Below are 25,479 nucleotides of genomic sequence, written 5' to 3' on the forward strand. Positions count from 1 at the left end.
TGCCTTTGTTCACTGCTAAGCAATTAGAAAATAATTTATGGCTTTGTTTCTGCTTTTGAATGTCTTAAGAAAATGATGGCATATTCTTAACCCAGGAGCCACAGCACTGAGCCCTCTGCATCAGAGAGAAGCTGTTCCTCATCTGCGTTGGCACAGCACTGGGGCACTATCCTGATGATTGGGCCCTTTGGCTGTTACTTAAAATTAAATGAATAATGAATTTTCCCATTCAACCAGAACTGGGCAAGTGGTAGAAGTGATGCACATGTTAGATCCCTGCCTTGGGAGCAGCAGTGTGAGTGAAGAATCGAATGCAGTTCAGGAGTGCTGAATTATTCTTAACTGAGTGGCATCATTAGGTTTTTTCCTCACCCAGTGAAATATTTGTGTTGTGGGTATGGAATTAGCACCTATGTTTATTGATTGTCTAATAGCGTGGTCTTGGGTCGTTTAACCTGTTGAAGGTTAATTAAGGAAAGGAATGGCCAGCATAGCGACCTGATTGCTAATCTGAGTATGACTGTGCAGAAGTAAAGTGCTTTATGTGCTGAAATTGGTTTATAAGCCTTTTCTAGATTGCTTTCCCTACGCCCCCAGCTCTGTGCCTGGCATTTTTTTCCCAGCTTGACATAAATATTTGGCTAAGGCTAAAGGGATGAACAGAATTACATACTATCAGCAGAATTAGAGGGGGAAAAAAGGTTCTTCTGCCAATCACGTCATGCGCTGGGTAGAGCAGAGACTTGACTTAATGCATCTTATTGTATTTGGCATATGCTAAGCAGGATGAAGGTCCAGTGGGTGCAGGTCATCGCCCACTGCTAGTTTCCCAGGCTTTGGAAGAGCCCTCCATCCAGGAGTTTCAGCAGGCTGCGGGCTGGAACGAGCGGCATGTGTCGGTACCCGCGCTGCAATCTGACCTCTGCTGCATTCCCCAGCCTCATTCCTGGCATAACTTGGCCTCTCCATCCCCACCCCCTGTCCTGGCTGGTTCATGATCAGGCTGGAGAACCGTGGTAACCCCAGATCCAGACCCAGACCAGCTCAGGGTCTGAGCCCACCATGGCACAGCAGAAATGCTGTGACAGGAGGGGCTGTCATGTAGGAAAGACTCTCATCCTGTGACTGATGTACCAAACCAGCCAGCCAGCACTGCTGTCCCAGCAACACAGCTTGCCAAGCTCTAGACATGTGCAACCTCACCATGTGAAGATACTTAACCTTGTTAAGGGCAGGGTAACCTCTTATGAAGTAATTTAAACAGAAAGAAAAATCTGTGATGCTGGAGTAAGTGTAAATTATTGGGTTACGTGTCTGTACATGTGACCTTTGGATTACAGCAAAGTGTCTAACAGGCAAGACCTTTTGCCTTGGGTTTTCTTCTAGAGTGTGCTCATCAGCCTGAGAACAGCTGCTGGTATGAGATATAATTAAGGTTTAATTGGAGATGTCCATTAGGAGGATAGAGTGAGTAACACTGGGAGAAAATAGAGAATAAACTGTGAAGGTTGAAAAGTAGAAGAAAGTTGGAAGAATACGAAATTGAGAAATGGGAACTGATGCAATATTGGTGCAGTGGAGGAGCAAAAGAAAGGGCTGAGGAGCCACCCTGGAGCCAAAGGGCATTAGAAGGGCTGAGATGGCAGATCAGATCTCAGAAGTACAATTGCCTGAATTATTCTGGGATGGAAGAGAACAGGAGCTGAGGAACATCTGGGCATGAATTCGAAGTGCTTGGAAGTGAAAATGAGTGGTTTTTAGATGACAAAAATATAAAAGCTGAAGGGCAGGAGGCCTGTTGGGGTGAAGCGATGAAATGGAAAAGTGGTTTGCTGGAGGGCCCTGCAGTTCCTGGAGGATGGATGGTAATGCTGCTGCCCCGATGGATGGGAGTGGGTGTTGAATTACCAGCAAAAATGCTTTTTCTCCAAAATATCATTGTTAATCTCTCTTAGTGTCAAGGCTGTGTTCAAATAGAAGTTTACAGCCCTTGCTTTTGTCATGTCAGAGTTTCAGGGGGGCTTGTTTATGTGAAGCACATTTGCAGTGGCACAGGGGAGGTAAATCGCTCTTCCAGCAGTTCATGTCCCTGGTGCTGCTCTGGGAAAACACCGCCAAACATCACAAATCAAAGGTCCTGCAGCCGATCCAAAAAATATGCTCCTGAGCCCTGTGGGATTGTAGGGGTGGGAAAACCTGAGAGAGAACTCCCTACCTTCCAGGTAGCTCTGCAGGAACCGAGGCACTGGGAGGTGCAGTGGATTGTCCTTGGCCGTGTGGGTATTCCAGGCTGGGACGAATTGAAGGTTGATGGCCTTTGGATTGCCCAGCATGTTTTGCCCTATAACTTCCAGCCAAAATGAAAATAGTTCCCTTAAAAAAAATATTTAGGCAGGCTCTATTTAAACATCCCCTGAAGTGTCCTTTCTTTTAAACTGCACACCTAAATGCGTTTGAAATTCTCCTGTTGAAAATGGAAAACTGCACGTTAGCAGTTTCCACTGAATTTTCTAATTGTGAGCATGTGCACTCACAGTGCCTTCAGATTTTCATCGTGCCCTTTAGCAAAGGGTCGCTTCAACCTCTTTGTGGAGGAAAGTGCCTTATTCCTAAGAACCAGGAAATGTTTGAAATGTTGAGAACAGATTTAGTATCTTTTGATGAGAAGGTTAGCCTGGTGCTTAGAGCAAAGTCCTGGGAGCTGTAAAAGTGCAGGGCTATTATGCCGGCGGAGCCAACTGACTTTCCTCTCCCTGTGACCTCCAGCAAGTCCTCAGACCTCTTTGCATATCATTCAACCCAGCTGGAAAACCTAAGTAAACAGCAGGAACTTTGCTGGAAGCCAGAAGCCTCGACTGACTGAGTTATTCTGGGGAAATGGAGTAAGTCGTGAATTAGAATCAGGTAAACAACATGTAGATTGGATTGCTTTAAAGAGAAAATAATTTCGTAAGTATCCAAAAACACTCTGATTTGGCTTAGTTTGAGCAGGTGAAGTGATTGCTTTGTCCTTTACAGTAAAGGGGAAAAAATCTACTTGCAGTTTCCGTTTTCATCAGACTGTTTACAGAGTCTGTAGAAACGGAGTTAATCAATATTTCTATTAGACACATGCTCGGGCCCCATGCCACACGCACTCATTTTTAAACCCTTCAATCTTGTATCATTTATGAAGATTGTATTGTCAGAAATAGTGCTGTAAATAATTTATTCTGCTGCCAGTGCTTTTCTAAAGGTCTCTTGGCGTGATGCAAGATTTCCTCCAGGAGCTGTAAAGCTTCCAGATCAGTTTGCTGTGGCAGAAGGATTTATTTTTTTTTGAGAGAGACAGGGAGGATGGTGGAAATGATGGGTTATTTCAGGGAGTGGCTGGCGGCTGTTTCTTTTGAATCATTATTGCAATCTAGAGTAGAGCAATTAGTAAGTGGAATTATTGGTGTCTCATTGTTTTGTGGGCTGTGTGGGATGAGTCGAAGCTCTTGGCACACAAGCTCCTGAATCTGTACATGTCCCTGTCTGCGTCGGTGCCCTGGAGTGTGGGTTCCATGGGTGCATTCCCTGTGGCTGTCCCGGGTAACTCGAGTGCTGGAAGCAGCCAAGGGGCAGCTAAATCGACCTGTTTTCGGTCCTTTTGGGCTGGGATGAGGGTGTGTTGGTGCTCTAAAAGGTAACATCCTTCAGCCTAGCAGACTGTATTTTTCAAACTGTGTTGTGTGGCTACAGCAGAAGTGTAGAGACTCCAGTTTACAGATTTGATGTTTTCCTCTTTCTCAAGTGATGCCGTTTTTAACTAGACTGGCAGTTGCAGAAGAAATGTGGCACCGTCTTCTCTTTGTACTGTTCAGTGCAAATCCTTTGTGGGTGGCTGTGTCCCTCTCCTCCAAGTGAATCCAGGCCCCTTGCAGCTGGGCCTGCCAGCCTGGAACAGAAGATGGAAATCTGTCAAACTTCTGTAACTTGTCAGAGATGAGAAACTTTGCTGATTGAAGAGAAAACCCTATAGCGGGCCTAAATAAACACCAGCTAGGCACCAGGAGGCTTGCAAGACAGTTACCACCTCTAATTTACTCCTGAAAATCTTCCCAGATCTTTAACACTGCTCTGGGTTTCTGGGTAATGAATAGAGAGTGAAAAGAAAGTTCCACGTAAACTCACTTTATTCCCCAAATAAATTAGAAGGCAAGTTTCTAAGCGGAACGCAGGCACAGGTAGCCTAAATTAACTCCAGGCTTCTTTTGCTGCAAGTTTAGACCCCGAGAGCTGATGTAGCTTTAATGATGGTGCATCAAAGCTCTTTCTAAAGCACTGACAGCCAGTTGTCAAGAGACTACTTGGGTACCACGTGCTCCATCAGTGTGCTCTGATGGTCTCTGCTCTCTGGATATAGTCTCTATATCCAGCAGTGACCCACAAAGATTGGTTGTTGCTGATGTAAACCTTGGTGATTCCTGGCAATGCCCTTCCCTGTCCTTACTCACCTTCAGTCACACGTAGAAAAATCAGCAATTTCAAATGAATTAAAATTATGAGCCACTTAAAAGAGAAACTACAGTGCTTTGCTTGGAGGAATAACAAAAAGCACAGCCTGGCTGCTGTTGTAGTGCAGATGACAGCTCACAGGTATGGGATGAAACAAATGGATCCTGAACTTCCTACGTGGATCATGATGTGCCTGATGCAGCTGAGGAGCCTCCCATCCCTGTGGGCACAATGGTAGTGCCATTTGCTAACAGCTTCACCAGCCAGGCTCCAGGTTGATTAATAGATGAATCCTCAAATGCCTGCTTTGCGTAGATGTATGCACTCTTAAAAATTGCCTTTTTTTAGTGCTCTGGGAAAACATTAAGTATAATAGTTAAACATAACTTATATCACTTCATGTCAGGTATAAAACACTGCATTTTGACTCAAGCTGTAGATTAAAGTGGGAGGCTGTGTCTTTCCTTCTTTTTGTTTTGTAGCCCCCAAGGTGGCTGTTTCACAAGAAACAGTGTCGTCAGGCTCTGTTGTCAGTGATTTTTGTGCTTCAAAGGAAAGGATCAGAAACTGAATGTATCCATTTTTATACTGAAAGAACAAACCTCGCAGTATTTGAAGTTTCCTTCTGCGATAATTTTTTTTTCATGGCTTATTTTGGTTTCGTTGCATGACCTGTCCCGACCCTTCCCATCACTGCTGAGGTGTCTTGGGGTGGTGGATTTTTGGTCGTCTCACTCCAGCTGATGGTGTGTTTGCAGCTCTGCTTTCCCAAACGCCCGTGGCGCGTTCTGCTGACCCCTGTGCAGCGGTTCAGAGCTCTGCCACTTGGTGACAGTCTTTTAAAATAAAACCATCACCACTGAAGCGAGGGTTTGAACTCAACTGACCAGTGTGTGCTCCTCCACAGCGAATCTCAAGAGTAAGGAAGGACTGGTGCACAAGGATGTATTTGCCTGTGATGTAGGGATGTAGGGATCCAAGCTCTTTGATGCCAGTTTGCTCTAGATGCCATGTTATCAGTTCCCATTAAATCACTCCCTGGAATGTAATGTGCTGGCAGGACTTTTCTGTGGAGCAGTCACACACAGTAAATGATGGGTTTCCATTCCTGGAGCGTGTCTCAGGGGTGACACATATCCACACGTTCACACCTTGTCAGCAGCTTCCTAAAGGCTGTTCAGGCCATGCTGCTCATCTCTCCATGGGTGCATGGAAAGGCACAATCCAGGTGCTGGAGAGGTTTTTGCTAATTTATTTTATTTATTTGTTGATTTATGTATTTATTTGCTAATTTATTATGACCCTGAGATTAGCTCAGTTGGTTAGAGCATGGTGCTAATAACACCAAGGTTGTGGTTTTGATTCCTGTTTGATCCCTGTATGGGCCATTCACTTGATGATCCTCACGGGTCCCTTTCAACTCAGAATATTCTCTGAAATCATAACATTTCAGTGAAATTCTAGGTAGTGAATCTGGTAGCTGGCCATTTTTTCAAGTGAAGCAAATAGGTTTCAGGCAGGTTTTCTGGGTGGTGTCTGTGTGGTGGCTGGTCTGTGCCCAATAACTTGCAGCCAAATTTAACCCAGGAATAGAGGGAGAAGCAGGGGAAGCTTATCTTTCAGCCTTCCTGCCCAGTAAAAGCTGGCCAGACCAGCATATATCATGCTGGACTAACCACAGAAAATATCTTCATAGAATCACAGAATCATTAAGGTTGGAAAAGACCTTTGAAGATCATCAAGTACAACCGTTGTGGACAGGCAAAAATTAATGGGTGTTGGGGAAAGCTGTCTGTCTTCTACTGTGGAGAGAAGAGCCTGCCAGGGCGTGAGGAGAGACTGAAAGCCGTGGCTCTCCATTTCTCATGTCTTTTGTGCAGCGTGTTGCACAGCCTGGACAGCTGCTTTCTCCACGTGGCACAGACTGATATGGGGCTGTTCATTTGAGGCTTGTATTTGGAGAGGAAAATGACCACCATCATGGCTGCCTGTTCTGGGATTTATTTTGGCCACCAAAATCACACTTATTTATTTTCCACTTCCCTTCTGTTTATGGCAAGTTGAACCCTTTCGTTCCACTTTATTGTATCTTCTCTTTCTATTCAAATCTGGTAAAAATTCTCCCAGAATGTCAGAGCAGTAGAATAAAATACGAAACTAAGTTTGCTCTTTTTGTGCTGCCGTATGGCAACACTGTGACTGTTGAAACGTTCATGAACCTATCTCGTATTTGAGCTATTTTAGTGGATTTCATGGTGCTGGTGCCAGGAGAACCTTTCTAGCAGCTCCAGTCCTGGAGCAAATTGGTAATCTCAAGAATTTGGGATCAGTTTACTTGGGCTCTGAAATCTGGTGTGCTGCAAAGGGAGATAATTTGTGTTGTGTTCAGTTCAGCATAGAATTATGGAGCTACACAGTAAAGTCAACACACTAGTGCTTTTCACAGTCATGGAATGGTTGAGGTTGGAAAAGCCCTCTAAGATTGAGTCCAACTATTAACCCATCACTGCCAAGGCCACCACTAAACCATGTCCCTTTTAGTGGTTCTTTTTTTTTTCTTTTTGTTAATTTGCAGTTATATCCCAGGATTATAAGACAGACAGAAAGAAAACCTCATAAAGACTAGAGTTTCCTCTAGAATAAGCCAGCTTAATGGGGTTGCTGAAGGCAACAGAGAGATTCTGAGGTCGGGCCTGCTCCTAATGCAAACTTGATTAAAACATTACAGTGTGTCGATTAAACATTACAGTGGCAGTTTACTTGGTGGATTTGCTTGTTTCTTAAATTCCCAGGGTGGGAACATTGGTGTTGTAGAAAATGATTTTCAATTTTCAGCTCCATTTCCGAGCTGTGTGACTGGGGAGTGCAGGTGCCCACACACCCCTGGCTGGCTGAGCAAGATTTCTCTCAGCTGAGGGGTGGGACAGCAGGTGAGCGGGAGAAATCCAGCTTCTGAAACCACGAGAGCAATCCCCTTATGTTTCCATCTTGCTCGGTTCCAGGCAGAAAGTCATTCCCAACACAAACTCTGAGGGATACTTGTTTTTGTGCAACCTGAGATGCAGCAGCCTCTCCTCGTGGTGTCTGCTGTCTCTGACACCGGAGGACAGCAGTCTCTCTAAGCCGTCTTTATGTCTCCAGCAGCAGCAGAATCTCTGTCTGGGCAAAGGATCCTGTCTGCAGTGCTGCCTCAGCTGCTGCTTTCAGACAGTGTCAGCCCTCGCCTTCTGACTCTTAATAGTTTGGAGAAGATGGAAAGGGGAGGAGGGGCAGAAATCCTCAATATTCCTGATTTTTACATGGCTCCAGTGGTAGAGGTTGGTTTTCATGCTCTATGCTTAAGGCAGAGCACAGTTTCCTTCTGTAAATCCTCTGATGCTGAGAGTAATACTCGGAAAACAGATTTTTTATTACTGCAGATGTAGGATGCTTCAGGGTTATCTTGTTGAGCTCTGAGTTTCCAAAGCAATAAAGTGTATTTCTGAGAGCTGGGGATCAGCAGCACTGGGGGTCTGACCCTCTTTCAGCAGGCTGGTATCTAACTGTGGGATGTGTAAGTAAAGCTTGGGACACTTGGCAGGTAACCACAGCCAGAGGACAATATATTGGACTATTTAGATAGCTTGGAGATTAATTTTGACTCCATTCCTTTGAATCTTGCTCATACACTGTAGGAGCAGGGGAGCAGCTTCTGCAGCTCAAAGCTGGTCTGCTCCAGCTGCCCTGAAAGAGCCCTTGGTCATGTCAACAGTGGAGCCTCAACTCTCTTGGAACCCAGGTCATGAAGGATAACATGAGGCCTTATTTTCTGAGTTCTTTCTCTTTTCTGCACTTCCTGAAATATTAATCAGCTGTTTTGAAGGAATTGCCACTGGTTTCCAATCAGGGGTGTCCGTGGAGCAGCACTCCCTCGCTGGCCCCGATGACACTGTTTGGCACAAGCAGCTGCCAGGTGAGTGAAAGTTGATCTGGAGCTGTGGATCGAGTGGAAATAATGTGGCCCAGGACATGTGTATGTAATTTGTGCAGATGATTCAAGCGAGAGCCATGGCAACTGAGATAAACAGAGGAAAAGATACTGGAAAACCGGCAGTGGCTTCATTTTAGTAGCGCAGCCTTGATTCCAGACAGCTCAGATGTTTACTATGAGAGCTCCATCTTCCTGCGTGTCCCTTCCTCCCCACCACCCCCATCGCTCCGCATGCACTTAGTCATGGGATCGGATGGCTTCTTGGATAAAGCACCACAGGCCAAATTCCACAGTTCCTACTCGAGCAAAAAGTCATGAGATGCCTTCAAATATGGGCTGCAGAATTTCTCTCCCTGTTTGCGCATCCGTGATTCAAAAGACCCTCGTAAAAACGCATCTTGGAGTTTTCCTGTGGAACAAAACACGCTTTTCTGAAAGCATTGCGGATCATTTGGCCAAGTGTGATGTCTGAGCTCGGGATGTGCTTTTGCTAGGGATAAAAGTATTGGGCAAGCATGAAGTCTGTGCTGCCTAAAGGTCTGGGGTGAAAAGAGTGGAGCAAAGCACACCGGGAGCGAAGCACAGCACCGCTGCCCTTGCTGTGTGGAGCTGGAGTGAAGTTGGCCAATCTGTGGCTGTTGAATAACAAACAGCTCTTGAGAAGATCAAATCCGACTTCCATGCCAGGGCTCTATCGCGTGCTTGGCAGCGGGGCCGTGCTGGTGTGTGGGCTTCTGGGCAGCTGAAACCTCAAGCTGCAAGTGGAAACAGCTCAGCAAGAGCAGCAGGCGCCTTGTGCTGTTCCGCGGAGAGAGGACTGGGAACGGGGACCTGAGTTCTGACTCCAAGTAAACGATCCTGATGGCTGTGCTTGCTGCCCGGGGTTGTGTAATCTGGCATAGGGCTGCAGTTTGGGTATGCTTATCCCAAATCCACCCCCCAGGGGAGCTGGTGGTGATTCACCTCTCTGAATCATAATTCCTGACGCTTTTCTAATCGCTGTCCTTAGTGCGTCCTTGGTTCACGGGCTGCGACTCCAGTCGGATTGGAAGGAACGTGCTTTCGAGCAGTTTAGAAGCTGGCCAACTTCCTACACCAGTGCAATTAAATCCTGAAGCACAGCTCTATCTCTGTGGCTCATTTCTTTTCTCTGTTGCTTTAAGAGTGAACTAGGAGACCCAAAAATTTAGCAAAAGAAGTTTAGTTAGCTGTAGAAATATGATGAATGACCAGTAATTTGACTGTGAGCAGAAGCATGCCTTGTATGCAGTTTTCAGTTCACTATTTAAAACAGAGTGTTTGTCTGTTTAGAAAACCTGCTCTTTTTGTTATAAATGGGGGCAGGATTCTCAATCCTGTCTTTCCAAGATAGTGCAAATACTAATTAAAAAAAATCTATATCTAAGTAAAGTTGTTTGCATATATTTACGCTCGATATCTTTTTCACATATGGTTCAACATAAAACTCCCGATGTCTGTACATAAATTGTGAAGATCTGTGTGCTTTTTTTTTTTTTTTTTAATGACTGAAAATAAGGATTAAAGCAAATCTTGCAGATCTGCTCCAAGTCCTCATTTTGCAGCAGGAATGGGGCCTGGGCACTAGTTGCTGGAGTCTTGGTTACATGACCATGTGAAGCTGTCCTGCACTTTTTACCATGTACATGCTCCACTCCCACTGCCTGATCTTCTCCTGGTGGCTCCAAGCTCCTCATCTGCTCCATATTCCTGGTTGTAGGTATTGCAGCGTTCGTCATAACAGGGGCTGTGTCACTCTGCAGTGTGAGAAAATGAATGTTAGGTGCTCCCTGTGAGGCAGCAGTTGGCAACTCTCTGCTACTGAAAGGCTGTTTCCACTCTGGAGAGTGAAGTGTGAACAGGTTTGTCTTAGACATTTATCTTCCTTAACTTGGCTTGAAGGGGGTAAGCAGGCTTTCCAGCAAGGAGGCCTCTTTCCTGAGATGTGTGTTATCGATGTTAGTGGAGATGATAAACCAGGACACTCGTCTTTCTCTCTGAATTTGTTCTCCGCTTCGTTATTCAGTTTTACATTTTTATGTCACTTCCAGTTCTCTTATCACGGTGAAATCTTTCAGAGTGGATAAAAGCTGAAGGCTACAAGCAGAAACCAGAATTTTTCAGCTGCCTTTGCTATCAAGCAGCAAACATCAGTGAGAAGCCCAGTGTTTATTTTGCTTTTGTTACCATTCCTGTATGAAAAAATGTACATAAAAGGGCTGTTTGCTGACTTTCAGTGATTGGAAGAGCACAAAGAGCTGAGTAAAGGGATTCAGAAGGAAGAGAAACAGAGTTCAGTCTTGAGTCATGGAAGATGCTTTTCCTAATCCAGCTTTTTTTGCATGCATCTGTCCCTGTGGTGGCTTCAAGTCTCCTCATAGAGTCCACCCACCAGCACAAGTGCTTAACTTAGGTAGTATTCCTTAAACATTCCCTCCCTGAACAGAATTTTTCTTCCTTTATCTGCCTGCCCTTGCTGGAAGGTAGAACTGAGAAACCGGGAACTGGTGTGGGGAATTTAGGAGGGATTTTAAATTTGCAGGGTCCTTTGAAAGGGTGCAGCTTCAGAGCAGGGGTTTGCATTAACACTCAACAATGGAGTTGGAACCACAAACCCACTGGAGAAGGGGCAGAGCTGGATGGATCAGAGGAAGTGGTGGGCCAGCTTTTGTAGGTGTTCCGTCAGGAGCAAACTATTTTCCACAGAATTTCAGAGCGGAAACTTCAGCTTTCCTAGCAGCATTCCCGGGGAGCAGAAGTGCCGGTGATTAATCCATTTCCAGTGAGGACAGGAACCGAAGTTTGCCCCCCGCTTTGCGGGGTGATGCCCTGCTCAGGAAGAGCACCTGATTTCTGTGGTTCTTTGGTGGCCGCTTTCTGACTGGAAATGTTTGGAGCCTGTTTTGAAGCTGTGCAGAAGAGCGTGCTTGCGTCATCCAGAAAATGCAGTGAGTCAGTGGAGTCCTGAGGGAGCTGTAACGGCTCAAACAGAAACTTGGAAAACGAAATGGGGATGGATTTAAAGATACAGCCTTTGTGGCCAGTGCTCTGTTTAGAGACGATCTGCACTCGTGGAAGGCATTGGTGAGGAAGGGGTTCGATGGGGATTTTGCTGCTGTAAATACGAACTAGAGCTTTATGAGCAATCCACCTGGGACCGGGTGTGGAACTGGAAGAGGGTGTTAAGCAAGTTCTTCTTGCCATTATACTCAGTAATTCGGTATTCAGGGAATCTCCATGAATTCTTCATTGATATGTGTATTTTGGTATTTTAATGAATAACTTATTGGGAGGGACAGGAAGGAAGGAGGGGGGCAGCCTTTCAGTTTGGCCCCCACTCATATTTTTGCTGAACGTTTTCACCCGCCTTCAGATCTGGGATGGTTTCCACAGCATTACGAGCTGTGCTGTTGCTGCACTGCAGCTGTGTTGGGATTGCTCTTGGACCAGCTCATCTGCTCCCAGAGGACGAGGTCCTGCCACGGAATTTCCGTGTGGTTTGTAAGGATGTGCCCAACTCCTCGATGGGCCGTAGGTGCCACCACCATGGGGAGGTTTGCTGTCAGTGGACACTGATCTTTCTCTTCATGTCCACCCACAGCTGGACAAAATGGCTATGGGATACCTCCTTCCTTCAAATCCAGCAGTGGTCATTTCAGGGATTAGGTGTGCTCTTCTTAAAACACTTTCTGTTTCTATCACAGATGAAGTAGCCAAGGTCTGTCATGATACTGTTGTTGTGTTGGTTGTTCTATTTGCAAACTTTCTGGGATGTTTGTAGTATTTGGATGCCTCAAAACCACAGATGAATTAATCTTTATGGTCTATTTCTGGAGGGGAAAAAGTATACAGTGGCCTAACAGTGAAATGAAAGGCAATTTCTTGTGCTTCATATATTCCCTATTGGTTTTGCTTCAGAATTGAGATCCCATTTTCCTCATTTACAAGGCCAGCAGAACGAGGCTGTTCCTCCCAGCAGAGGTAATAGAACATAGCAAAAAGTCCTGACAAAACTCCCCTCTGGGTTGGCTCTTTTCCTGCTGGGAAAGGGTAATTTCAGGTGCTGAACTTTGTTGTTTTATCTGAGCAGGACAGGGTAAGAGGCATCAAAGCGAGCTGGCCCTTTACAGGTAAGATGATCCTCTGGGGTGACTTTTCTGAAAATGAAAAAACCAGTTTCTTGAGAGCCAAGAATGAAAAAAAAAAATGAGAAAACTGTCTTTTCCTGTTTGTTCAGGTTTTTAAGCAGGGGCAGCTCAGTCCCTGGGCTCCCTCAGAACTATTCTGACACTTTATTATCAAGAACATGAAAACATTTTGTGACTGTAATCTGCATGCACTCCAGTGTTACAGTTTAGCTATTGTATTCAGACCATGAAAGCTTCATTAGTTCATGTTGATTGAAGAGTGATATGGTCCCCAGCCATCCTAATGCAAATCGATGACTCATTTATATCTTTAGAGTTGAATTTAAATTCCTATAAAATTTTAGAATTAGGCAAGTAATTGCATTACAGTTTTGCAACTTCTGTGAAATTTTGTTTTTAATTATTTACACCTAAGGCCATATTTCAAACCCGTGACCTCATCCCCCATAAAGCAAAGCTATTTCATTACATCATAGCTGTGCAATTTGACTTCTGATAGCTGGATTTGCATTTATGTTGGATCCATTAAATATTTGCCTGCTTGAAAAGCTGGCAGGGATTTACATGTTAGCATGTAAATGTTAATTAAAAAAAAATAAGGAATTGGTATTCTTTTGGCCTTCTTGCTGGCAGTTTTGTTGAAAACAAATGAATCGTAGTTTTCCCTTCCATCATCACCTTACTTGGCTTCCAGAAAAAAAATGATTAATGAGTTTTTTGGCTTTGCAGCTGCAATATTTGATTGCAGTCTGACTTCACTAGTGATGAATACGGAAATATGTCTGCACTTAATTGGATATTATCAAATCCACAGCAGGTGACTAAGACCATAGTCACATGTAGTTGTTCTCCCTCTTTTGCACTGAGCAGGATCTCTGAGGGCAGATTCCCCTTCGTGGCACTTTCCCCTTTTTGTATAGTGATATCAGTTCACAATTGACATTAAATAAATATTTGAGGAGTTTAGTGTCCAGGATCTGCTCCATTCCCTTTGCATTGAAGCACTGAGATTGTTCTGATTAAAGTTAAGTTTCAGATAAGTTGGATGAATTTGGGGTGGGAAAGGATCAACATGTATTTCAAGCAGTACAATGCATCAGTCCTGTACAAGGTGCCCATTTGCAGGCTCCATATAAATGTTGAATATTTTGGCTTAATATTAGTTATCCTTAGCAATGGCCAACCATCTTCGAATCCTGCTGAGTTCCAGCACTGATTTCCTTTGCTGAAACAGGTTAAAATACATTTTTGGTGGCTCTGCAGCTTTAAGTTGCCTTTTTTTCTTTCCCTGAACCTCTTCTGTCACCTATCTTTTGCCAGCAAGTCTTGTGAAAGCAGCATCCCTTGTGATTCAGATCAACTGACTGTCTGGCAGTGGGATGAGGCAGTGCTTGGGAGGATCCTCCTTTGGGAATCGATCCAGGGCCGATTTCCGAACCCCCTGTGCCGGACCCCACGCTGCCTGGGAGAATGCTCAGGGAATGGGATTGAGCAAACCTTCCTCCCAGCACTCCAGAGAGGGCAGCACCAAGATTAACAGGAATGTTTTCTTGGCACTAGTCTCAGGAGCTGCCGAGTTAAATTCCTTGCTCAAGCTTTACCCCCTTGGTAACACCTCCATGGCACTGGTTATTCACATTAAAAACAGAACCAACAAAGGGACAATTGCCCAAATTTTGTAAAATGGCTATTTTTGCACATTCAGCCTCAGATGGCGTTTGACCCTTAATACAGATGGTTTCACTTAATGTATTTTGTTTAAACAATCCCTGTTCCTGGAAGTGGTTTCAGAATAGGCTGTTCCTCATTGCTGTTCGTGTTTGCTTTTTCTTATGATATTACAAGAAGCTTGAAGAGAGTGGATTCAGAACGGGGCAGTAATCAGTGTTCACAGGCATTTGTGGAAGCCTTTGTATTTTCCAATTAATACGATGTTGACTCCTCAAGCTTTCGAGACTGAAGTGGTTTGGAGCACTTTTGTCCTAAGGCTGTTGAGCTCACTGCATTTCTGTTATTCCTCTGCCTGAGTTTAAGAGACCTCAGGGAGTCCCAGTGCATTTATGTGGAACAGCTTGTCATCTGGGATACCTGTTTTCCCCCCCAGAATAGGCTTCTTGGTGCTCCAACACACATCTCTCAGATGCAAAAAAAGTGTTCTTGTGCAAGGGGGAAAAAAATTGTCTGTTGTCCTTGGATCTCTCTCCTTTTCGTGTCTGTTATAATTTCTGCATGTGCAGGCTTTTCTCAGGTGGTGCAGGATGTGTTGTTCATACTGAGCACACCTCGGATGAACTGTGAAAAGCCTCCATCAAGTTCAACATCAGGAGTCTTAAAATCCTGCCCTCTCACAGCCATGCTGCCATGGGGCAGCTCCACTTGATGGAAAGAATGTGAGTGCCCTTGAAGTACATGAGAAATGTGGTTTATAAGCTGGAAGTTGGTGTATTGAGTGTGTTACTGAATGTTTCACACTGGTGTCATACCTCCTAGCAGTGGATCTTGAGGCTGGGACCTGATTTGTGTTTAGCTTGCTCAGAAACCAGGTGGCATGAAATCTTTTATGTTTGAAAAATATTGAGACATGAGCCAGGTAATTGTTTATCCACAATGACAAGAGAAACCTAAAGAAGAGTTGGAAATAAAACCATGGTGTGTCTATTCCTAGAGCATGTGGTTAAGCAGAATAGTTAATCTTCCTTTATTTTATTTATTTGTTTTTCCTAAAATTATTATCTTCTGAAAGTCCAGGCGCTGCTTGAGGAGTTGACAGTGTAAACAAAAGCCACCCAAGGTATCATCAGCTCTTTCCAAAACAAAAACCTGCTAATCCTCCCAGTGATCTTGTGACATCCTTTAGAAACACTTCAAGTAGAATTAAAAAATGAGAGATCACATAGTCTGTGGGGTTCTTCCTCTGTGCTTTTTCTTGATCTTAAAAATGGTGTGTTACATGGCTGAAAATCCTTTTGTGTTACCTCCTCGGTATCCCAGGTTTCATCCCCCTTGACTCCAGAGCTGCTGGAGATTTCTAGTCCTGTTTCTTTCTCCAAACTTTCCTCTGTTTTGAGATTAATTTTAAAATAGGTTCTCCTGGCACCCTAACTGCTGTGTGTGGTGTAGGGAGGGATTAGGGGAACACAGCAGCTCTTTCACCCTCTGAAAATCCTCTGGTCCCGTTCCAGGAGCAGGACTTGCAAAGACTGAGCTGAACCAAGAGAAGGGAGGAAATTGGGATGTTTGGCTTTTGCTCTGGGTTTTCCCACCTGATGTTGGTTCAGGCCAGAGTCTTCCTTTCCATGCAGTGCTACATGTTCTAGGCTGCTTTTGTTCACTAATTTTCAGTCTTTATTCTTGCAGTAATTTGATGTAATTTGATATAATATCTCTAACTTGGCTGGGCAGGCAGAGGAACTTGCACAGGGAATCTTGAGCACACCATGGACAATGAAATCTGGGCTTTCTGCATGAAAGCCTACCCGACTTACATATCTACCTGACTTTCATATCTACCTGACTTACATATCTACCTGACTTACATATCTACCTGACTTACATATCTACCTGACTTACATATCTACCTGACTTACATATCTACCTGACTTACATATCACTGCCATGACACCTCAGTATGGACTGGAGATCAATCAGAAATAGGAAAAGCTGTGAATTTTATTACAGATTGGTCATATCTTCTGTCTGGAGCTTCATGAAACACCCCCAGAATCAGGAGAGGCTTAGAGAGGAGCTGCAGAGGAACTTGTTACTGCAGAAGGTTTCTCCCCAGGCTGTATTTTCAGAGAGCACTGTCTGTATTGCAGCACTGCTGCATATCTGGGTATCTGTCAGCTCTCTAGGAATTTGAGGCATTGCATTCCCTGGATCCAGACTGGAGTGCAGCCAGTTACTCGAGGCTGGCTGAAGTGCTTCCATTTCAGGTGGAAGCAGCTCTCCCAGCACTGAATGACTCTGTGGTCCATTTGAGGGTCTCTGAATGATTAATGAAATGGATCTGTAGCTGGTCCAGTCCAACATTCACATTTATTTCTTTGGGGTTTGTTTGTGGCTCTCTCAGCAGGAAAGGCTGGCAAGATTAAGATGTTCATACAGTCTGTCAATACAGATTATTTTCTGAGTATTTTGAATTAAAAAACAGCTTTCCTAGCCCCCTCATGATGCCAGCACTGTTATTTGTGTGAACATACAGTGAGGAGAGCCTTCACATTCTTGAACTGGGTCACCATATGGTTGTGTGAGCACTGTGCCAACGAAAGGGAGAAGATGGGAAAGATGGGTCCAAGGCACTCTGTGTTTAGATGGGGTTAACTGGCTGAGGACCCTCACTCCCTATCAGCACGACCTGTAGTTCTTTCCTGCTTCCTGCCCTCCTGCTTCATTGTGCAAGTTTTCAAAGCAGTGACAGGTATTTTACTTTTGTGTTTGTTTGTTTGATCGTTTGTGCAGATCCTCAAGATTTACTTCTCTCCCTGAGCAGTGAAGTGACTCGGCTGAGCCTGAAATGAAAGAAGTGGCAGCTCTAGGGCCAGTGTGGAGCAGGGTCAGATGGCTTGTAGGGTGCTGGCAGTCACTATTCCTTGATTCCTCTGCACTTCTCTCTATTTTCTGTCTGGTATGTGGGCAGACAGAACCTCCAGTCTTTACTCACTCCAACAGCTGTAAACCTCAGACCACATGTAACATATCTGCTCTGGGAATGGCTCTGATTAGAGGTGGGCAGGTAAAGAGGGAGTGAATAGAGAGGAATTTTGGATTTCTCAACATACATGGAACAGGCAGAGTTTGGGGTTACTGGAGGTCAGTAGCACCGATTTCTTTCTTACACCTTCCTTCCTTATCTTGCCACTTTTGCATGGAAAGGCAGAAAACATGGAGGTATCCCACAGTCTCATGCCATTTTCTAAATCTAAGTGCAGATATGACAAGCATGATACTCTGAGCATACCGAGGAAAACTCATCCTGAAGGAGTTTAGTTGAAGAACTTTTGCCCCTTATGAATTCAGTGTCAGACGTTTGCTTTGTCTTAATGGTGTGACCTAGGGGGGAATGTTCCCTACCTTTTAAAAAAAAATCCAAATAAAAATGTGTTTTTATGTTTAGGAATTGAAAAAGTGTGTTAAACCCTTGTGAGAGTTTAGCACTAGGTCTAGCACTCGAACTGCATTTGCACTCAGCAGTGCATGAGTAAACTGGAGACCTCTTCCTGCATCCCTGCTCCAGTTGGACCAGGACAGAGGTGTATATATACATTTTATTTTTGCCTTTCTTCATGGTGAAGCAGCTTATTTCTGTCTGCAGTTTCTTCCTGTTGGCCCCAGTCTTCACAGGAAAAAACACTGGTCCTGCCTTTACGTCATAGTCCCAGCAGGACTCTTAAAACTTCTTATATTGTGTCCTGACAACAAAATAAAATGCTGAACTGTTTGGAGGGAACCATTGCTGCAGGCAGTTCTAATTAACTGGAAGCTTTTCCTTTCTGGGAGCATATATTTAATTTCTTACACTGGGAATAATAAGCAATTAGTGCTGTGGAGCACCAGGCACTTACCTGCACATCTGAGAGAGGCTGAGAGTAGATCCAGTGGTGGATAAATAGTGTAATTCAAATCAAGTGATTGTAAATGGCTTTATATAGCATCTTTTATACTTATATGGATTATTTTTTATTTCTGTAGTTACAAAGGGCTTCTACTTCTTTCTCAAAATAGTATGTATTCCCCTGTGGGTGAATTAGTGACGTCTGGAATTCCTGAGTAGAAGGCACTGGGATTTGGAGTTTTGGGTTGGGTTTTTTGTGTGGTTTTTTAATTTATTATTATTTATTTTAATTAAAAAAAAAGCATACTCATTGCAGTGTCAGGAAACATGTATGTTGTAAAGGTCACTGTCTGTCGATATTGATACTGTTCAAAGGCACGGTTTAGGATTAGATCCCTAGAGAAAAATGATCTTTGCAATTGAATTTATCCTCTCCTGTTGCTGAGTATGTTACTTGAAATTTTCTGCATTTCAGAAAATTACAATAATCTTTGCTGAATTCAGTGCTGGAACAGCTTAGGTGAATGAGGATAGAAGTGATGTGTGGCTGGGAAGGGAACCTTCCCCTGCCTGGAAATGGCTGTAAAAATGTTAATACTGCTGTGAGACCTCCTTTGTGCGATCAGCTTTAAGGCAAAGGAGCTGAACAGCTTTTAGGTTTGATCGATTATTTGTTTATTTGTGCATTATTATTATTTGCCCTGTGTGTTTTTTTTCCTCTTTGCTTTTCAAGTCCTTTGGTGATTCCCATCCCTGTGGCAGCAGCAGGTGTGCAGGACACATCCATAGATCTGTGCAGGACACATCCATAGATCTGTGCCCAGACCTAAACCTGAACTCTCCAGCTGGGAGAGAAAACGCAGCACAACCACATTGCCTGGGTGGAGAGAAGGGGGAGAAAGGAACTTCAGCTGGTGCCATAATGTGAATTCAATGGCTGATGCACGAAGGGTTTTCCAAGTTGGCTGGTGTTCAGGTGCTCAGGACAGGTCAGTGTTCTCACAGTGGGAGTGACAAGGTGCAGGCACGGACCAGTGTGTGTTTACAGCCAGCGCTGGATAAACCTCTCCTCTTCCATGTTCCTCCTAATCCCCGCTGGGTCTCCTGCAGCAGTGGTTCAGTAATACTTGTTTTCTTTCCTTCTTCTCCCCTTCCACCCCCTCCTCATGTGTAATTTGATCTCTGAGGCCTGCTCTTCTGCTTTGGCAGATTTTTCAGCTCTTGAATGGAAGACATTAACCACTTAGTTACTGGCAGGACTAAACCCTGTTTACTGGTCCCTCTGGCTCTTCCTGTGGACGTGCTCAGAGTTCCTCAAGAAAAGCCCACAAAGTTATCAGCTCTGAGCTCCCAGTTTTAACCTCTTCTTTTAAATTTAACTTTTTCATCTGCATTTCCTTGCCTTTTCATTTAAAAGAAATACGGAAATGCTCCCACTCAAGATCTGAGTCAGTATTTGGCAAAGAAATTTCTCTAAAATTTATTTGCTGATACTTTCCAAGCATGTATCTTCTCTGATTGCATCCTGGCTGTCTTGTGAGTCTTCTCCTCCCTGGTCTGGCAGAAAACACTGAGCTTCAGTAGGATTCCTAAACTGATGTGATTCTACCTCTTGCACAGAAACTCCCAGTCCCTGCTCCCTCTTTTGCAACCTTAATAAACTGCCTGGACAAAGGAAGTTCAGTCATTACACTGAGTAGGAATTTGTGCAATTTTTGTCTCTTTAAGGTACGCTGTTGTTTTTTTACATCAGAAAAGTGCAAGAAACTTCTTATTTCTTCTTTGCCTGCAGATGTTTCAAAAAAACATTTAATGGAAGAGGCCCAAAACTTTTCCAGTGATTTGTGACAAGGCTGTTTGGACTTAAATTTAACCTTGCAGGCTTCACATGCTAATACCCCAGGCAATTCCCTGAGGAGCCCACAACCCATCTTGTGTTTTTACATGAGTACAGTGAAGACAGATCAGCACTGCAGGAATTTAGTAGTACCTTCTGCCTTGTTACTACCTTAAAAAAATAAGGATTCTGCCCCGTTGCTTGAAAGGAATTTCAAATAGTTGACTGTCCCATCTCTGAAATCCCACCACTTCCCAGCCGCCTCCTTCACTCATGAACATTGCAAATAACAAACATCTGTTAAATCGAGGAGAAAACCCAACAAATGCACATGCTTTATTGCAAAACCCGTTGCTTTCCCGTTGATGTGTACAGTGGACTTTTTGTAACCTGGCTTTTCTTTTTTTCTTGAAGTTTCTTCCTGTGAGAGTGGGACTTGCAAAGTCCAAGTGCCAGGAGTGTTAATATTTCACTGTACGTGCAGACACCTCTCTGTGCTCTTGCAGGGCCGTTCATGCTGTGCTGGATGGTGGCTGAAGGAAGGAAAACACTCTTTGCCCTCAGGTGTTAACTTGCCTTTGTTCAAATCCATGTGTGGGTTTTTTTTATTTTATTTACAATAATGCCTATTGTAGCGTGGTCAGAGTAGTAGCAAGAGGCTTTTGTTTCTAACATGCTGTTTTAACTAGCTGTTGTAAACATGTCAGCTGGGTTTTGAGAAGAACTTAAACAGGAAGGTAGAACAGTGGTCTCTAAAAATGCTTTGTGTATGAAGTGGAAAAGGAAAGGCAGAGGTTTCTATGTAAAAAGCTGGAAGAAGAGAGACACTGGCAGCACAGGTGGAGTGGTTCTGAGGTTGGGCAGTGCTGGAGAAGGTTGGGGTGGTAGTACACACCACACACATGTCTGAAGGCACACACACACACGTCTGGGCAGAGCAGTAAAACCACTTGAGCCCTGTTTATCTGGGTGTGCATTCCTAAAGCCAGTGGTATTAAGGATTCTTAGTGCTCACCAGAATGGTGGAAGTTGAGAGATCCTTCAGTATCTTGGTCACTTGGGCTTTCTCCTGAGGTGCATGAACACACTTGGAAAGTTTTACTGGGCTGATTTAGTCATTCTGTGTGCACACACCAAGGAGGACTTTTCTCACCCTCTGCCCGTTACGTGGCAGGTATTACAAATAAATCCCAAACGTCATCTCCTTGTGAGCAGTGCTGTCATTGCCAGTAAGTGAAGAACCGTGGAGTATCCTGGAAGACTTGTTTCCACTCGTCCTTTGGAGTAGTTACAAGGTGTCTGAACAATTCCTTGAGACTAAGAGGTGATTGACTCGAGACAGTTGCTTAAATCTGAGGTGGCTTTTAACGGGCTGGGTGTGGGATGTGCACTCACCAGTCTCAGACTCACCTTCTGCCCTGCTTTCTTTGGCAGAAGGAATTTCTCAAAGCTCTTGTGATTCAATCAATGTAATCGATCCACTGAAGTTGGACTCTTTGCAAACAGCTTTACAGGACTCCACCAGTGTGTTTGTGCTTCACTTGCCCAGAAGGTAGAGTTTAGTAGCCAGGATTTTAAAGTGGCTGGTCTCTATTTAATAGACACCAGCATCTCCCCGAACATTTGGCAATTTGTATCTAAGAGTGGATGAAGTCATTTAATGGTGGAGGACCTGAAAATCCAAAGTAAAACTGGAATCTGTCAGTCAAAGCTGGACAAACCCCCAGGAAAACAGGCAATGCTGCATGTGCTGTTGGATCAAAGACCAGCTTTCTTACAGCTGCATCTGTAGCACATGCTGTGGTCATTCATGGATTTCGACATAGGCTTCTTTGATCATTTTCATATACACATATATTTTTAATCAGGTAATGGTGATAGAATCTGTTATTCCACTGTGTGAGAGATGTCATCAGAAGAGAACTGTGTAGCATGGGAGTGCTCTGTGGCATGGATCTATTTTTAATCCTAAAGACAGTTGACCTATGGATGCCCAAAATCACATGTAATCTTATCACTTACTCAGAAAAACGCATCTCACAAATTATGTGATTCTACATTTTGTTGCTCCAGAGACAAAAAAAGTGTTTAACAACTGGCACTGGGTTAGTCTTTATGACCTGTGGGGAAATTCTCAATGGCATTTATAGAAGAGAAAGATAAGGCACAGGTAACTCAAAACTGTAAGCACGAATCTGCTCTTTTCCTGGCATGCTCCTTTACTCCTTTGCTTTAACCACTACTTTGTGATGTTTTCAAGTGACTTTTTCCATCCCAAATCATCTGAATGGGACTACCAAAAAATGCCCAGAGTTTGAGACTTCAAGTTTTGTTATCTTTCCATGTTTCAGAAGAGGATTTTAAACCAAAATTAAGCTCTGCTTTTAAATGGGCGACAAACACTCAAGCTGGTTTTAATGGTATTGCAACAAAATTCGCTCCAGCTGCTAACACGTGGGATCATGCCAAAACTCACTTTCTGTTCATGGGGTCCAGTCCTTTCGCTGCTGCTGTTGTGTGTGCAAACATTCTCTTTTGGAAAAAAAACTGTCCTCAGATTTTGGGTAGCTTTAAGAAAGGAAAGAACAAATATCTGTCTGCTAGAAGCAGCTCAAACACGAAGGCCGTTGGCTGAATAGGTTTGTGCTCTTGTAGGAGCATGAACAATAAAGGCTAATGGATACTGGATTGCATTAACGAGAGCAGAGCCAGCAGGTCGAGGGAAGTGATTATTTCCCTCTTTTTGGCGCCTGTGAAGCCACATCTGGAGCACGTTGTCCAGCTCCCTCCTTCCCCCGTAGCAGATGCTGACACACTGGAGGGAGCCTGGCGGGGGCTGGAGCCGGCGGTGCCCCCTGGGGCCAAGGGAGCTGCCTTTAACTTGGATGGAGAAGAGGGGATGGAAGGGGTCTCAGGGCTCTCATAACCACCCAACTGGTGGCTGGAGACTCTTCTCAGAGGTGCACAGCAGAAGGAGGAGAAGCAACACTTAAAACTTGCAGCAAGGCAGAGCTGGGGAGATGCGAGAGGATGAAAAGTGTTCAATGGCTCAGCAGACTCAGTTAAAGTTTAGCTGCAAAAAGCCTGGAAAAGCCTGATCTAGAGAGATAGCCACCCTCTGAGCAGGAGCTGGAACTGGAGACCTTCTGAGCCTGATCCCAACCAAATTGTTTCATTATTCTGCAACACAGAGCCTGAGTTGAAGGTTGCATCAGTCACTGTAGTCCAGAATTCTGTGCACGTTTCATGACTGACTTTGTTCTAAGATGTGTATATGACAAACCAACCTGAAAGGGATTAATAGCTGACAGTTGTAACAGTGGCAGAGGTTGTGTGACACTACCAATATGGCTTTTATTTCTGTATCACCAGTTAATTTCATGGCATTCAGGAAAGGCAGAGGGTGTTTGCTCAAAGTATTTACAGCCCAGATTGCCATGACACAAAAGAGGAAATGTTGAAGGATGATGTTTGTAGCACAGGGACCACACAAGCGTGTCTGCCTGGGAGCATAAAGGGAATTAATTTGTTTATCTACAGAGGAAGTTATCCCAGGATAGCTCTTTGTGTTTAGCTCCCCAAGTGGATGTGTTTCTCCTGCAGTGAGGTTCTTCTGCAGGCGGGTTAATTTAATTTGAGATGAGGCATTCTTCTTCAGGAATAAGAACCCCAGGAGTTCATCAGGAATGTAATCCGCATTAATTCTGCTGGTGCTCATTGTGTTCACCTTAATTGTAATGTCTGGGTGGTGTTCATGGGGGACAGCCTTTGTACTGCCAGGGAATGCTGTGGGGATTCCTCATTCCTACAGCTGCAGGAGTAGCGGGATAGGGATGGGGATGCTCCTGACATGGAAAAGAAGTTGCGTGCAAGATGCTTGGTCTGCTCTTAAGACATCATTTCATCTTAGTTCTCTAAACATGGGCCGAAGCACGTGAGGACTGAGCTCCTCCTGTGATTTATGTAACCTTTCTCCTCTAAATCTGTGTTTAACTCCTTTTTTTTTTCTTTCCTTTTTTTTCTCTCTCCCAGTGCATTTCCACACAAGTTCCATGTTGGGCAGGCAGGGAACAAGTGGATTAGGTATTGGTTTCTCTTGAAGCTTTAGTGCTTCCATAAAATAGAAATCCTCCTCCAGAAGTGGAAGGAGGACGGGAGAGCGCGGAGGGAACTGTATCATTGTCTTCACAATGCTTGTGCAGTCTCCCAGAGGTGGGGATGGGATCTGGGGCCTCATCTCTTTGCTGAACTGTCTGAACTGAGGAAATGTTGAAGTGTTCTCACTGTTTCTTGATGTATTAAATGGGAATATCCACATTCATGTGGATATTTCATGAGAAAAGCATGAAAGCGCTTCGAACATCACACTGTCCTTACTGTGATTATTTCTCTGTGTTATTTAAAAAAAAAGATGCAAATGCTATTATTGCAGTTCAGCACAGCTTGAGAGATCAAGGATTTTTTTCCAAGCTGTCTTTCATGTGTACACCCCATGGATCAGAAGGCTGAGGCAAAGTAATGCTGTAAAATAATGTTTAAAGAGTCTGAGCAATGTTTGCTGTTTCGGAGGCATGGTCCTCAGATGCTGGAAGCATGCAGAGTTTCCCCTCAAGTATTCAGTGTTTGAAAACGTTGGAGGGCAAAAGAGCACTAGCTAGTCAGTAACCTTGCCAAAATAAACTGTCAGATGTGAAGGCAAGCTTTCAGGGACAGAAATGAGGATTTGCTGCTTTGTTGGCTCTGTGTGTGACACACCAAGCACTCCACACGTTGCAGTGTGGTTTGTGCTGGGATCAGCTTCCCAGGCCGTTTTCCCCGACCTCTCTGTTTTGTACCCCTGATGAGCTCTACACCCTTGAGCACCTCTTGCTCCGAGCAGCAAAAGCTCCCTGAGGTCTGGGAGATGAAAGGGGATTTTTGAGTGGAAAAAACTGCAATTTGCTATCTCCGTTAGATATATATAGTAAGATAAATATATATAACAAAAGCGATGGTTGTTTCAAGAAGGACGCGCACAATGATGCTAGAAAATAATCTATTAAAAATGCAAAATCAGAGAGCACTAATTGATGTGTAGCCTTGAGAAACCTGCAGGGGAAGGGCACAGTTTGCAGGGAAAAAGAACAGTAGACAGTGGGAGAGTGAAAACTTTTGGCAGTATCTTGCTTGTGCCACTGCATCAGCTGAAACCTGAGTCCCGTTGCCTGTAATTAGCACAGAGATGCTAAGGCAGGATCCCTGGGAAGGAGCTCCAGCTCCCCCGCCGCTCTTTGTGCCGGGTTACAAATGGGCATCGCTCTCGGGTTGCTTCTCCCCGTTCCCAGTGTTCCAACAGCCCCTTAATCCTCTGTGAAATGACGCGCTTTGAAGACTTTGCCGCTCGCCCACACTTCGCTTGGCGCACCCGCCGCGCACAAAGCGCCAGCGCAGCAGCCTCGCTCCTCCATCCCGCCTTTCCCCCCCCCGCCTTCCC

At 44.4% G+C, this 25,479-nt stretch overlaps 1 protein-coding gene across 1 annotated transcript in view; it reads left to right on the top strand.

Annotated features, from left to right (window-relative positions):
* Window positions 1–25,479, top strand: part of ABL1 (ABL proto-oncogene 1, non-receptor tyrosine kinase) — a 78,664-nt gene that overhangs the window by 20,699 nt on the left and 32,486 nt on the right. The window lies entirely within an intron of this gene.

Source organism: Neopelma chrysocephalum, unplaced genomic scaffold (assembly GCF_003984885.1).
Source record: "Neopelma chrysocephalum unplaced genomic scaffold, ASM398488v2 Primary Assembly neopelma1_74, whole genome shotgun sequence".
Lineage (NCBI taxonomy): Eukaryota > Metazoa > Chordata > Aves > Passeriformes > Pipridae > Neopelma > Neopelma chrysocephalum.